This window comes from Saimiri boliviensis, chromosome 12 (genome assembly GCF_048565385.1).
Source record: "Saimiri boliviensis isolate mSaiBol1 chromosome 12, mSaiBol1.pri, whole genome shotgun sequence".
Classification (NCBI taxonomy): domain Eukaryota; kingdom Metazoa; phylum Chordata; class Mammalia; order Primates; family Cebidae; genus Saimiri; species Saimiri boliviensis.
In genome coordinates, this window is record NC_133460.1 from 5,336,650 (window position 1) to 5,352,574 (window position 15,925).

The 15,925-nt window shown below is 39.5% G+C and overlaps 2 protein-coding genes across 2 annotated transcripts in view; both read right to left on the reverse strand.

Moving 5' to 3' along the window:
* The window catches only part of RBFOX1 (RNA binding fox-1 homolog 1), a 2,539,409-nt gene that overhangs the window by 1,336,974 nt on the left and 1,186,510 nt on the right, over positions 1-15,925 (reverse strand).
* LOC104651499 (uncharacterized) overlaps positions 1-15,925 on the reverse strand; it is a 55,336-nt gene that overhangs the window by 22,473 nt on the left and 16,938 nt on the right. Inside the window, exon 2 of the mRNA XM_039478218.2 lies at positions 1-15,925. This exon is cut by the window's left edge and continues 22,473 nt beyond it; it is cut by the window's right edge and continues 16,480 nt beyond it. The gene's annotated coding sequence lies outside the window, so the exon portion shown is untranslated.

The window sequence follows — 15,925 nt, forward strand, 5'->3', positions numbered from 1 at the left end:
CTTCATAGCACTTACCACAATTGCAATTCATTAAAGATATTTTTGTTTAATGAAAGTCTCTCCTGGGAATTATAAGTCAAAAATGTGCTGGCTCAATTATGGCTCTGATCCCATTTCCTGGGGTAGAATGTAGTTCGTTCTCTCTCTCTCTCTCTCTCTCTCTCTCTCTCTCTCTCTCTCTCACACACACACACACACACGCACATTCCCCTCCTTCCCTCTCTCTCTTCTACCTCTGTTTCTTCCTCTCTCTCTCTCTCTTTATATATGTGTATGTCTGTGTGTGTGTGTGTGTGTGTGTGTAGCTATAGATGTAGATATACCTAAAAATAAATATATAGGTAGTATATCAGCATAGATATACACAAAGATAAATATGCACATATATGTATAGGTAAGGATACAGATATATACACAGACATATAGAGATAGAGACAGATTAGATATAGAAAAAAGTATGTGTATATATTTGACATGGATATAGATTTGGACATAGGCAAAACCATAGGTATAGATAAAGGTTTAGATACACATAATGATATAGGTATATAAATATTGTTATAGATGTGTAGACATGTAGACACACATAAAAACAAATAATATAGATGGTTGCTAGGCAAATGAGTAACTGACCACTGTGTCACATATCCATCTCAATTACTCTCTATCATTGATATTCAGTCATAACACCATGTTTTTGAGAAACAATGTATCATTTTCTAAACCTCTTTCAAAATAGTTTATCTCATTAGGACCTCCAGAACCCTATCAACAGGAAGTTACGAAAGGACTATAATCCCATTTTATCGATGGGAAGCAGAATTTTGTTTTTTCTGCAGTCACACAGTCAGTAGGGGGTCAGCCACCATATAAAACCACAACTGTTCATTTCAAACCATGGATCTGTTCTAACATCAATTGGTCTACTTCAGTTTTCCAGCTCTGAATGGATCCTGACCCCAGGTAGCCTACACAGGACCCTCCAAACACCCTTTGCAATGATGCATGCTTGCAATGATGGTGGGGAGAGGTCCCAGAATCCTCAATTCACAGCATCATTTTCAGACTTATCCACAAATTGGCTTAGCATAGCAACAGGATGAGCTCTTCACAATTCTATTATGGCAGAGATGCCAATTATCAATAGGGTGCTTTAAACAAACAAACAAAAAAATGTATAGTTCAACTTTCAAAAATAGTTCTACAAACAGAGAAAAGAAAAGAAGCTAGCCTCCAAATGACCAAATAACCCTACAGGTATTATCTGTTCTCCTCGTGTAGGAAAGTATTAGAATTCTCCCATTTTTAATAGCAAATAACTCTGCGCATTAATGACTTCCGTATTTGTCTAAGTGTTATGTTCTTTGGCAGACTATGACACTGCATACCAGGTTTCTGGACATGTCTAAAGTCTTCTACGGAGACAGAAGCCACTACAGTTTGATCATAGAGAGAGGCCACTGCAGTGGAGGCCCAGGAGTCCCAGGTGACAGGAAGTTGCATTGGAATTAGTGTTGCCTCTTAGAGAATCTTAGGTTCTCAGAGAAATGCTTCAATGACAGAGCAGTCTGTCACCGAAAAGCACAGGATTGAGTGTTGCCATCTTGCAAAATACATGCTCTTTAGCCTTACTGCATGTGGAAGAGTTGACAGAAGCATTCAGGCTGAGCCCTGTAGGTTCCACCAGGACATATGGGAGACACTGGCTGTTAATGAGAGGACACAGTTCTGAGTGCTTCATTCCTTGCGTTCTCACCTTCCTGCACACAGTACGCAAGCATCCAAGTCATGAATATGTGTATCCTCGGGCATATGCGATCCTCCTCATGCACTTGCGATTTTATTCTGTGGAAAGGAGGTTAAAGCATTGCATTTTGTAATAAAAGTGGCTGCCCCCTCAATATTTCATGAGTGTTATTGATCATTATTAAATGATCAATATCCCTATAACGACTCCTTGGAAGAACTGTAAAAATAGTCCATGTGTAAAGTGGCTAGTTACCAAATCAAAGACTTTAGCTGTTCTGCAGAATTACAGTTCGTCATTTATACGGTCTACCTCTTGGACCCTCATGTTAGATATTATGCCCATTCACTTTCATTTTTCTTATTCCTTCCCTTTAGGGCTGCAGAAGACCAGCATTCTCATTCCACCTATTGGGTGGGGCCGTTTCACTAATTCCGACCCCGGAGTTTCACTTGCAGACCAAAGCATGAATCCGCTGAGGCACGGTTCTCCATGTTTTCTTCCCCATCATGCTGACAAAAGAGGTTGTGTGTTCCAGATGATATGGTCATGGGATGGTGAAGCCTCTGCAGCCTGAGTCTCTGAGGCACTATTTGGTACAGTGCCTGATGCCCCACACTGGATCTGTGGAAGCTTTGTTTTAGGCAGCTACTGAGATTCAGGAGTCAACTTGTTACTGCAGGATAACCTAACTTATGACTAATTGAGTCTCCAAATCAAATTCGCCAGAGGATTCACAGCCCTTCTCAAAACACCCTCTAACTATGATAAAATCCCAGCCATCTGCTCTTGTGCGATAGGATAACAGATACATCAGAAGAAACTGAAGAGTATTTATAGAAATGATAGACATTTTTATGATATAGAGTAGACTGCAAATTTCACAATAAGTTTTCTATTAAAGCATGAGAATGTCGGGCTCATGGGAAGCTTCTTGATCACTTCATTATGCAGGCATAAATACTTTGCACTCATTTATACCTAACCTTAGGAATCTATCTAGAATGAACCTGAAGTTCTAAAAAGATATTTGGGATGAAGCAGAAGGCAGCTGGGGTTCCATCTACCGATGCTGAATTCCCTTCAAGCTAGGATAGCCAGTCTTCTTCCTTCGATATCCACGAAGGTTTAGATATTCCCGGAGCTCTAATCCGGTAGGTACTCTGCCCTAAAACACGTCATGTCATTGCTGGATTCTGATGAGATGTGCTCTTCTTTGTAGCAATGTGAAGTTCTCAGAGGAGAGCAGAGATCTTCAGCTCAGGAAAGAATCTGGGAATAGCATAAGGAACAAACCACCCAAGTTTACCTGGCACTCTTCCTGTTTTATCAATGAAGGGACAAAGTGTCCACGAAAACCTCCCAGTCCCACACAAACTAGAACGGATGCTTGCAAAGAAAATGGAAGAAAAAGGATTAACAACTAATAACTACCTCTGGCATGAAATATTGTAGAGCAGAGAACACACGTGCACTCCATTTGTAATGCACACTCTTTTGGAACCAAGTTACTTTAGGGGAAAATCACACGTGTAACTGAACTGTCTTTGAGTACCTGGACTGCCATCACAAATACTACAGACGTTCCTCAGTACCCACCGGCGTTAGTTCCAAGATGCTCCGCAGATACCAAAATCCACAGATGCTCAAGTCCCTGATAGAAAATGCCATGGTATTTGCATACAACCTGCAGACATCCTTCCATATACTTTAATCTCTAGATTCCTTGAAATCCTTAATACAATGCAAATACTGTGCAGATAGTTGTGATACTGTATTGGTTAGTGAATAAAGATAAGAAAAAAAATCTGTACATGTTGAATACTGATGCAATTTTAAAAATGTATTTTTCAATCTTGTGGTTGGTTGACTCCATGAAGGCAGAGCTCATGGATATGGAGGGCCAACTGTACACACTAGGTGAGTTAAACAACATATATTTACACTCTCAGATTTCTGGAGGCTGGGAGTTTGAGATCGGAGCACCAGCATGGTTGGATTCTGGTGAGAGCTCTTTTCCTGGCTTATAGACAGCCACCTTCCTACTTCGTCTCTTCCTCTTCTGATAAGGCTACCAGTCCTACTAAATTAGCACCTCACCCTTATAATCTCATTTAATCTTAATTATCTTATAAAAGTCTTATCTCCAAATACAGTGATTCGCAGAGGTAGAGTTTCAATATATGGATTCTGGAGGAACACACTTGAGTCAACGTGTAAACATATGGCTTGGAGCCTCCACATTCCTCTAGCGTCCCCTCCAGATACACTTGAGAGTCCCATAATTACAAATATATTGGGCTCATCAGAAATGTGTCTGAGTCTAGGGACAGTGGCTCATGGCTATAACCCCAGCATTTGGGAGGTCAAGGCAGGAGGATCCCATGAGCCCCTGGTAACATAGCAAAACCCCATCTTTACAAATAATTTTAAAAAATGAGGCAGGTGTCCTGGCATGTGCCTATAGTCCCAGCTATGGGGGAGGTTGAGGAGGAGGGAGGATCACTTGAGCTCGGGAGGTCCAGGCTGCAATGAGTAGTGATCACACCACTGCACTGCAACCTGGATGACAGGAGTAGGACCATGCCAAAAAAAAAAAAAAAAAAAGGAAAAGAAAGAAGAGAAGGAAGGAAGGAGAGAGAGAGAGAAAGAAAAAAGAAAGAAGGAAAGAAAGAGAAAGAAAGAAGAAAGAACAAATGAACAAAAGAAAGAAGGAAAGAGAGAGAGAAAGTCTCTGTTAAGATTAGAGGGAGATTATCAAAAGCAAGCCAACCCTTATTGTTCAAGTTCTTAACACCTGAGTGACAGGCTTGGTTTAGATAGCTGGAGTAAACTGACCTAGAGCTTCTCCAACTTTTGTCTACAAATTACCTGAGTATCTTGGTTTAAAACGCAGATTTTGAATAGAGGCCTACAAGTCTGTATTTCTAACTATCTCCCAGGTCATACTCATGCTGCTGGTCCAGCCCCCATAGTAAAAGATCCAACATTCTTAGTTCTCTTCATGACCTCCGCATGAAAGCTTTTTTTGAATTTTATTTTTTATTTTTATTTTTTTTAAGATGGGGTTTCACCATGATGGCCAGGCTGGTCTTGAACTCCTGAAGTCAGGTGATCCACTCACCTCAGCCTCTCAAAGTGCTAGGATTACAGGCATGAGCCACCGTGCCCAGCCCACAAGAAAGCTTTTAACACGATCAACTCTCTCAGCACCCGAGCCTCCAACCCATGAATTAAGCAAATAACCAAAACCCAAAGCAATAAACAGACAAAACTGAGAAGGCGAGGGTTGAACATTTTAAACTGTGATGTATTAATCCACACACAAAAAAAACATATCTACTGAGGCTCTGATTAGTGTTTACACTTCACTCCCTGCTTCAATCACAATTACAGCTCAGTTACACTTAGATTCTTCCCACACGCATTTCGGGTTCCAGAATTGATAGCAAGCAGAACTGGCCACAGTTCTGAGTGGAAGGCAGAAACCCAAGAAAGAAATAATAATATAAAAATACAAATCTATCCACAAGTGATTTTAATATATTCTTCAAACCATGTTTTCTAAATACATGGGCTTTACTCATCTATAAGGTCTGCGTGTATGTATTTGTTTACGTAGGTATTTGGTGGATAGCAGTGGGAGGAGGCAGAAGACAGCAACACAATATAAATGTACAGGTCAAGGACAAACTGAACACTCTTCAGCAGAAAGCAGTACTTTGCTTTCATTTGGGTACCATTTGGAGAAAAAGACTATATTTATTACTTCAACTGTCCTTCAGTACGTACAGACTGAATTCCAATGCAAGTGCATTAAAAAGTCAAAAATCGAAAGAAAACAAGTGAGCAAATATGTTTGTTCATTATTGTTTTGTTTGGGAAAAAAAAAAAAAACGGACCTAAAGATGCATGCTTATTTTATTTTCTCCTATCCCCCTGTAACAAAGGGTGGGATTTCCGTTCTCTGCTATGGGACCCTCCACGTGGGAAGCTTCTTCCTAAGTTTATTCGGCCCCAGTGACCAGTGGGTGGGGACAAATGTCAGAGTCATTGTTAATGCCTGGCTTAGCTCTTGGTACACTGCAATGACTCCACCAAAGTATGTAAAATAATGGGTGGCGGCATGCATACTTAGAATTTTTTTCAGGAGAGGACTCAGAGGCAAATGCTTTTTTTTTTTTTTTCTGTTTTTTCCCCCCAAGTCATCTCATCCTTTTGATCCTTCTCCCTGGCCCCAGAACTAGACAAAGGCATCAAGGATGGGGCCAGAGGTACAACTCTACAGACTTTGCTGGTCTGGCTCAGCCATGATGATCAACTACGATCTTCATCTCCCTGGATATTTTCTTCTCTCATCAGTAAAATGGAAACAATTGCAATTTCTCTTCTCTAATTACTCCATCACAGGGTTGTTGACAGATTTACCAGGTACATATAAAATTGTCCCCATAAATGTAATAGTTGCTCGAGAAATAATCATTTTCTATTTTAAATACACTATATCATTTAATGTTTTCTATAAACAGTAAGCATATCTTTAACCTTCAAGGTCTTCTTTCCTTTTCTACATCTAAAAACAATGGAGTCACCCTGGGAACATCAGTAGTGGCTTCTATTGTACCGAGGATTTCAAATGGGATAATAGGGAACTGAAGGCTACAAAATGACTGAAAAACGATCATATTTTAGTTAAGGATAAATTATAAACATATGGCCAAACACTGCTGTCCCTTGCTGATCAAAAGTTTTATAAATCCCAGTAAAAGATCATTTCATGCCCTTCAAATTAGCATAGGTTTTTAAATAATCACAGTCAAATGTTAGTGAGGTTATCATATGTGAAGTTACCATAACTCACTTTCACAAGTGTGAGTTATGCCTGTAAGCTGGTAATGTTTACATCGTAAGGAAGAATTTTTGATTTTTATATTTAGTTATATCAGTGTGCACTTACGCATTTGCCTTTCATTCATTAAGCTCTAATCTGTTGCTATCATTTACATTTTGATACTCAGATTATCCCAGATCTGGCCACTGGATGGTATTTGAAGCTGATGGCTGTGTTCTTTGGACATGCTCCCATCATTCTTTGAGTATTCTTGAGTTTCAGGCAAAAAGAAAGAGTTGTTCCAGGTTCATATTGTTCTTTCCTAGCCCCAGTTCTGGAATCACCCTTTCTCCAGTAAGGGTTGGTTTCTTTTAGTGATGAATGGTATTTAGAAACCAAGATCTGGGAGCTAGGTGTGCTCATTACTCCTGGAGTTTACAAGTCTTGTATATCTCTGTAATTATCTATGTAATTTAAAGAGACTAAATTCCTACTGACAGTTCCAATTTCAATCCAACACCATCAGGTACTATCAATACTGATTTTTTTGTTTGTTTTAGTCAGACTCTCACTCTGTCTCCCAAGCTGGAATGCAGTGGCACAATCTTGCCTCACTGCAACTTCTGCCTCTTGGGTTAATGCAATTCTCCCACCTGGGTCTCCCGAGCAGCTGGGACTACAGTCACCCACCATGCCTGGCTAATTTTTGTATTTTTTGTACAGACAGGGTTTCACCATGTTGGCCAGGTTGGTGTTGAACTCCTGATTTCAAATGATCTGCTCACCTCATCCTACTGAAGGGCTGGGATTACATGCATGAGCCACCATGTCCAACCTGATTTGTTTTTACCTTTACTATTTCCATCCTTTTACCTATATCAGGTTTAATATTCTTTTCTTTTTCTGATTTTAAAGGAGAAACTTAGGTTATTCACTTAAATCGCTCTAATATTTCAACCAGTAAAATGACAGCAACTATAGCTATGCATTCACTCTGTCTTTCAGCTGTATCCCACAGTTTTGATATGTAATCATTCAGTCCAAAACATATTCTAATTTCTCTTGTGATAGCTGCATTAATGTGAGAGTCAAGTCATTTAGACATACTCTAATTTTCAAAATTTTTGTACTTTTTTAAAGATATATTATTATTACTGACTTCTAATTTTATTCGATTTTTGGCAGAAAACATAGTTAACAATATTTCAGAAATTTAAATGCATTTAGATTTGTTTTATACTCAACATGTGGTCTACTTTGAAGGAATATTTCAAGAGCACTTAAAGATATGTGCATTCTGAAGCTGGGCACAGTGGCTCACACCTGTAATCCCAGCGCTTTGGGAAGCTGAGATGGGTGGATCATGAGATCAAGAGATCAAGACCATCCTGGCCAACATGGTGAAACCCCACCTCTACTAAAAACACAAAAAATTAGCTGTGTGTGGTGGCGCGTGCCTGTAATCCCATCTATTCTGGAGGCTGAGGCAGGAGAATCATTTGAACAGGGGAGGCAGAGGTTGCAGTGAGCTGAGATCATGCCATTGCACTCCAGCCTGGGTGACAGAGAAAGACTCTGTCTCAAAAAATAAATAAATAAATAAATAAATAAAAATTTTAAAAAGTGCATTCTGTAGTTGTTGAATATATTATTCTATAAATGGCATAAGTCAGGTTGGTAGATAGTGTTGTTCAAATCATGTATGATTTGGCTGTGTCCCCACCCAAATTTTATCTTGAATTGTAGTTCTCATAATCCCCACATGTTGTGGGAGGGACCTGGTGGGATGTCACTGAATCATGGGGCTGGCTACTCTCATGCTGTTCTCATGATAGTGGGTGAGTTCTCACAAGATCTTGTTGTTTTATAAAGTCATGGGGCTGGCCACCCTCATGCTGTTCTCATGATAGTGGGTGAGTTCTCACAGGATCTTATTGTTTTATAAAGGTCTTACCCCTTCACTGGGCACTCATTCTCTCTCCTGCTGCCCTGCAAAGAGGTGCCTTCCACCATGTCTGTAACTTTGCTGACACCTCTTTAGCCATGTGGAACTGTGAGTCAATTAAAATTCTTTTTTTTTTTCTTAAATAAATTACTGAGTCTCGCATATTTCTTCACAACATCTTGAGAATGAACTAATACCTAAGTTGGTAACAAGGCAGTGGGGTGCACTGCTGTAAAGATACCCAAAAATGTGAAGGTGACTTTGAAACTGGGTAAGAGGCAGAGATCGTAACAATTTGGAGGGCTCACAAGAAGATAGAAAGATGTGAGTAAGTTTGGAACTTTATATTTGGAACTTCCTAGAGACTTGTTAAATGGTTTTGACCAAAATGCTGATAGTTATATGGACAATGAAGTCCTAGCTGAGGTGGTATCAGATGGAGATGAGGAACTTCTTGGGAACTGGAACAAAGGTGACTCTTACTGTGCTTTAGCAAAGAGACTGGTGGCATTTTGCCCCTTCCCTAGAGATCTATGGAACTTTGACCTTGAGAGAGATGATTTAGGAAATCTGATGGAAGAAATCTGCAAAGTAACCAGGAGCTGAATGTTAATCACCAACAATGGGGAAAATGTCACCAGGGCATGTTAAGAAACTTCATGGCAGCCCCTTCTATCACATGCCTGGAGGCCTAGGAGGAAAAACTGATTTCAAGGACCAGGCCCAGGGCTACCCTGCTCTGTGATGCCTTGGGACAGGGTGCCCTGAGTTCCAGCTGCTTTAGGTCCAGCCATGGCTAAAAGGGGCCAAGGTACAGCTCACCCATTGCTTCAGAAGATGCAAGTCCCAAGCCTTAGCAGCTTCCATGTGCTATTGGTCCTGTGGGTGCAAAGAAGAAGTGAGCTTTGGGAATCTTTACCTAGATTTCAAAAATGTATGGAAATGCCTGGCTGTCCAGGCAAAACTCTGTTGCTGGGGCAGAATCCTCATGGAGAACCACTGCTAGCGCAACACAGAAGGGAAATGTGGGGCCGGAGCCTCCACACACAGCCCCAATGGAGCACTGCCTAGTGAAGCTAAGAGAAGAAGCCCACTATCCTCCAGATCCCAGAACGGTAGACCTACTGACAGCTTGGACTGTACACCTGGAAAAGCCACAGACACTCAATGCCAGCCCATGAAAGCAGCCGGAATGGGGAGCTGTACCCCACAAAGGCATAGGAACAGAGCTATCCAAGGCCAGGGGAGCCTACCTCTTACATCAGCATGACCTGGATGTGAGACATGGAGTCAAAGGAGCTCATTTTGGAACTTTAAGGTTTAATGACTGCCCTACTAGATTTCAGACTTGAATGGGACCTGTAGTCCCTTTATTTCGGCCAATTTATATTACTTGGAATGGGTATATTTACCCAATGCCTGCACTCCCACTGAATCTAGAAAGTACCTAACTTGCTTTTGATTTTATAGGCTTATAGGCAGAAGAGATTGACTTTGTCTCAGATGAGAGTTCGGACTTGGAATTTTAGGTTAATTCTGGAACGAGTTAAGACTTTTGAGGACAGTTGGGAAGAAATGATTGTTTCTAAATGTGAGGACGTGATATTTGGAAAGGGCCAGAGGCAGAATGATATGGTTTGGCTGTACCCAAATCTCGAGTTGTAGTTCCCATAATCTGCATATGTTGTGGGAGAAACACAGTGGGAAGTAATTGAATCGTGGGGGTTGTGACTCTCATGCTGTTCTCATGATGTGAGTGAGTTCTCATGAGAGCTGGTGGTTTTCTAAGGGGCTTTCCTCCTTTCCTCAGCATTTCTCTTTCCTGATACTATGTGAAGAAGGATGTGTTTGCTTCCCCTTCTGCCATAATTGTAAGTTTCCTGAGGCCTCCCCAGCCATGTGGAACTATGAATCAATCAAATCTCTTTCCTTTATAAATTATGTAGTCTCAGGCAGGTCTTTACAGCAGCATGAGAATCAACTAATATACCATCGATATTCTTACTGTATTTTTTTCTGTTGTTAGTTTTTCCTTACTTAGCTGAAGCTCTGTTATTAGGCATAAACATTGACTGTTGTATCTTCCCAATGACTTCATATTTTTCACTATGAAATTCTCCTTTTATTTCTGAAAATATCATCTTTTGTCTTGAAGTAGACATTTGGATATTAATATAGCAACTCTTGATTTTTCTGGGACTGCTATGTTTAGAATGTATATTGTTTTATGTTCTTTCATTTCATCCTACTTCAGTTTTGTAGTTTGCATTTAAAGTATGTCTCTTGTACACAGCATACAGATGGCTCTTTTAACAAATCCAGACTGACGACAGTGTTCTAATTTGAATGTTTGGTCCCTTTACCTTTAACATAGTGATTGACATAGTTGGACTTCGATTTAGCATTTGTTCTTTAATTTCTGTTTGTCTTTTGCTATTATTGCTTCTGTTACGTTGTTTCTCTATTCTTCCTTTTAAGTCTTGCTTTGGGTTAACTGATATTTGTATTATTTCATTTTAGTTCCTTCCCTATCTTTCTCACTACACACTTTTATTTTCAGTAGTTGCTCTAGGAATTAAATATGTACTCTTAACATAGCACAGTCTACTTACCATTAATACAGTGCTACTTTGTGTAAAGTCTAAGAAATTTTCAACAGTATAGTTTTACTTAACAGTCTCAGCATTTGTATCTACATATGTTATGAACTCCAAAAAACAGTAATATCATCTTTTTTTTCCTTCTTTCTCTCCCTCATCCTCTTTCTCTCCCTCTTCCTCTTTCTCTCCCTCTTCCTCTCTCTCTCTCTCTCTCTCTCTCTCTCTCTCTCTCTCTCTCTCTTTCTCTCTCTCTTTCTTTCTTTCTTGATGGAGTCTCACTCTACTGCCTAGGCTCGAGTGTAGTGGCACAATCTTGGTTCACTGCAACCTCTGCCTCCCAGGTTCACAAGCAATTCTCCTGCCTCAGCCCCTCAAGTAACTGGGATTACAGGTGCATGCCACCACACCAGGCTAATTTTTGTATTTTTAGTGGAGACAGGCTGGTCTCAAACTCCTGACCTTGTGATCCACCAGCCTTGGCCTCTGAAAGTGCTGAGATTACAGGAGTGGGCCACTGTGCTCAGCCAATGTCATCTTTCTTTAAACAGTTACATGTACTTTCAAAGAAGCATTATAAGCTTTTGTATTATCCACATATTTACCATGTTGACTGCTCTTCATTCTTCTCTTTAAGTTTCACTCAGCATCATTTCATTTTACTCTGAAGATCTCCTTTAAAAGTACAGTTCTTATACTACAGGAATCTGTTTTCATTTGTCTGAATACGTCTTCCTATTAACTGCAATGAAGGATTGTTTTATGAATATAGAATTCTGGGTGGGCAGATTTCTTTTTCAGTCATTAAAAGACGTCATTATAATGCTTCTTGCTTCCACTATTTTGATGAGAAGAGAACCATCACTGATTTTGCTATGTTCCCTGTATGTAATGTCTCTTTCTCACTCTGAATGCTTTCAAGATGTTTTTATCTTTTATTTTCATCACTGCGACTGTGATGTGAAAATTAAAATCATACTAGGTGTGTTTGTCTTTATATTTTGCCTGCTTGAAGTTTCTGGAGTTTCTTGAATGTATTTCACCAAATTTGAGGACATTTCAACTATTAGTTACACATCATCTTTTTTCCTCTTTCCAGGACTCCAGGGACTCATAGGATGTGTATCATTTGATATTATCCCATAAATCGCTGGTCTTCTGTTCCTAATCACATCACTTGCTCTGTTTTTCAAATTGAATAATATGTATTAATCTATATTAAATCCACTGATTTGTAGTGCTGTCTCCATTCTCCTGTTTACTAGACCATCTAGTAAAACTGTCATTTCAAATATTTTATTTTTAATTCTAAAATTTTCATTTTCATATAACTTTTTCTTTAATTACTATTCAGATTTATACCACCTGTTTCAAAGTCCTTATCTGTTAATTCCAACATCTTGTTTACATCAGGGTTAAAACTGCTTCTTCTCCTGACTATGAGTTATGTTTTTCTGTTTCTTCACACATCTAGTAATTTTTATTTAAAGGGACATTGTGGATGGTGTATTATTACTGAGGATGGATTTTGTTAACTTACTCAGAAGAGTGCTGATTTTAGTTACAGCAGGTGGTTAACTTGGCTGGATCCAAACTCCCATTTTGCATCCTCTGCCTGTTTAGCATCTCACGTATACCTACAGTTCTTTCAATCTTGCAGCTGTGGCTTCCCAGAGCTTCCTCTAGAGACTCTTTTATATATACAGACTTCAGAGTTCCACCAAAATCTGTGAAAATTTTATAGGTAAACCTGCATCTTCCTTCCTAGTCTATCTACACATCTTTCATTTATACTTTCTAACTCTTCTGGACATCTGGCTTTTGTTTCTCAAACCCAGTAGGACTTTAGCATTCCTGATTCTCATCTTCCTTGCACCACATGGAATGGGGTGTACTTTGGGGGTCAATACCAAATGCATCTCACTTGAGCAAGCTGCAGTTTCTCTCTTTTCAGGGTCAAAGCCTCTTCAGTTTCTGTCTACTTATGGTTACTGTGACATACTACCAAGTAGAAGGTGATTTTTAACCAACCTAGCTAGAACTTATAATTGCTATCTATAACAGGATGATTCCCAAACAAGCTACTCTGCTACTGCCATAAGAGTAAAGCTGTTAGTTCTCCTTTTTAAAAACAGCTTTATTGAAATAGATTTGGTATATAATAAATGGCACATATTTAATTTATAAAATTTGATATATATTGGCATACAGATGGTATTGATATATGCACAAGAACACTACGATATTTATTTCCCAAAAGGCAATAATCCCAACTCTGTGAATCTGTAGTAAGGTAATAACTTGGTGTACAATTATATTTTTTACGCACAAAAATATTCATTACAGACCTAATTATAAAAGTAAAAACACTGTAAGAACTTAAATATCTACAAAAAATTGGAGGAAAAGGTCAAAACAGCCATGTCATAGTGACAAGGTAGGAAGTTACAGGGCCATTAAGACTATACTTGAAAAGAATTTGGGATAACATGACCATAACTATATTATTAAAATGTATGGATAAAAGACTAAGAAGAAATATCACAGGGCTTTGACAGAGTTTTCATTTGACTCAGGAGACTCTGAGCAAATTTTGAAATCCACTTCGTTGGCACTTTCCATCAAGTCTATGATAAAAATGCATTTGTTTAATAGTCAGAAGTTTTTATTCTCTTTGACAAAAATAAAATCCTGTCTTCATTCCAATTTTTCTGTCATCCTTAGAAAATAATTCATTTTTATATGCCAGCTGAATATCACCATATCCTTCATAGATGTTTCTGTTACGCTGAAATGGTCAAAGCTTTTGAGTCATAATGTCAGGGTCAGAATACTGCCTAGACCACTTAAGTGAACGTATGCCCATAGACTGACCATTTAATATCCCTGATTATCATTTTCTCTATCTGTACGTCAAGGGTAATAATAATGTTTCTTGGAGAAAAGACCAAATGTAACAAGAGTGAAAGTGGTTTTAAACAGTAACACACTCAATTGTGCTAGCTGTCTCACACGATGCACAGTTGTGAGATTTTTACATAGATAGCTTCTCGTTCCCAAAGTGATCTCTTCACCACGGACTTAGGGGGCCCTTAAGCTTCTTTGGGGATCTTGGTTGAGCTGTTTTGATAGACAAGCATTTGGCTACTGACCGAATCACAGAGGACTGGCTGAATGTGTATATATGTGTAAATATATATATGAGATACCTAGTTGTTTATCCAGGAAAGTTACTTTGAAATATGTCTTAACTACATATATGCTTCTCTTATTCTAGCTCGTTTCCTTTGCATAATTTCTCATCCTTTCAGAATCACAAAAAAAGCAATTTTCCCACTGCTATTTTTGGGGGTGAATTTAAGGTTCTTTGCAAAAAGCAATATTCTCTCTCCCCCCAACTCCCAGCAGCAGCCAAGTGCCTGTAATTCAGTTCAGTAAGTTCTCTTTTATTCACACGCATCGATTATGCCTTTAAAAACAAAATAATTTCCACTTAAAGCCTTTCATCTGTTGATCTCAGCACTTCAGAAACTAATTAATCTCCACAATATGCCTCGATCAGCATTATCCCTTTTGTTTTCAGATGGGCAAACAAACACTAGGAAATTAAGCAGATTGCTCAAGGTCAAACAACACGTCGACATCCGATCCCGACTTGAACTCAGGATCCCGTATTTTCACCTTCAGGGCTGGTGATGGAAACACAGTACTTGGCACCACCCATGCCCTGTTTGGAGCCGTGGAGCTGCACAGTCACGGATGTCTGCATTGCAGGATGCTAAACCGCTGGTAATAAAGAGTAACAATTTAGGACAGTCTTCTAAACAGTTTCCAAAATGAAAACACCTTCCAAGATTCTTGTTGGAAACAGAACAGGCTACCTCTCCCACGTTTTTTCTTCCTTTCTTCCGGAGGGAGCTCATCATTCCCAGTGTGCCTGGGACAGGGCTGGTTTTGCTGGTTTCCTGACACGAGTCTTACAATGATCCCACTTTTACTTTCAACAGCATTCCAGCTGAAATGGTGAATTCATTGGTCACCCACAAAACATCTGGACCTCTAACAGAACATGATGAGGTAAGGGAAATACCTTTTCTTTCCTCAAACAAAAAAACTCTGGAAAGAGGACAGTGTTGTGTTTCTAAAGACATAGAGAGCAGAGATTATGTGGGATGATAATAATAAGAAAGAGAAAGTAAGAGAAGATGGAAGGAAATGAGTGGAGGGAGGTCAGGAGAAGCAGGGAATTCTGAGAAACAGGATATATTCCAGGATTGAATGGAACTGAAAATGGTGTGGGGCATTTGCTGGTTCTTCAAGATTTGAATGCATGGAGCGTCCAAATATTAAGAAAAATTTCTTGGCTGGGCATGGTGTCTCACGCCTGTAATCCCAGCACTTAGGGAGGCCGAGGTGGGCTGATCACCAGGTCAGGAGATAGAGACCATCCTGGCTAACACGGTGAAACCTTGTCTCTACTAAAAAAAAAAAAAAAAAAAAGAAAAAGAAAAAAGAAAAAATTAGCCAGGTGTGGTGACATGCTCCCATAGTCCCAGCTACTCGGGAGGCTGAGGCAGGAGAGTTGTGAGAACCTGGCAAGAGGTTGCGGTGAGCCGAGGTTGCGCCATTGCACTCCAGCCTGAGCGACACAGTGAGACTCTGTCTCAAGAAAAAAAAAAAAAAAAAGAAGAAGAAGAAGAAGAAGAAGAAGAAGAAGAAAAAGATTTCTTGTTCCATGCATGGCTCAGAATTTGCAAAGTGATCTTTTTTTAAATTGACTGGGCAGGTTTGAGTAACGAGCATCC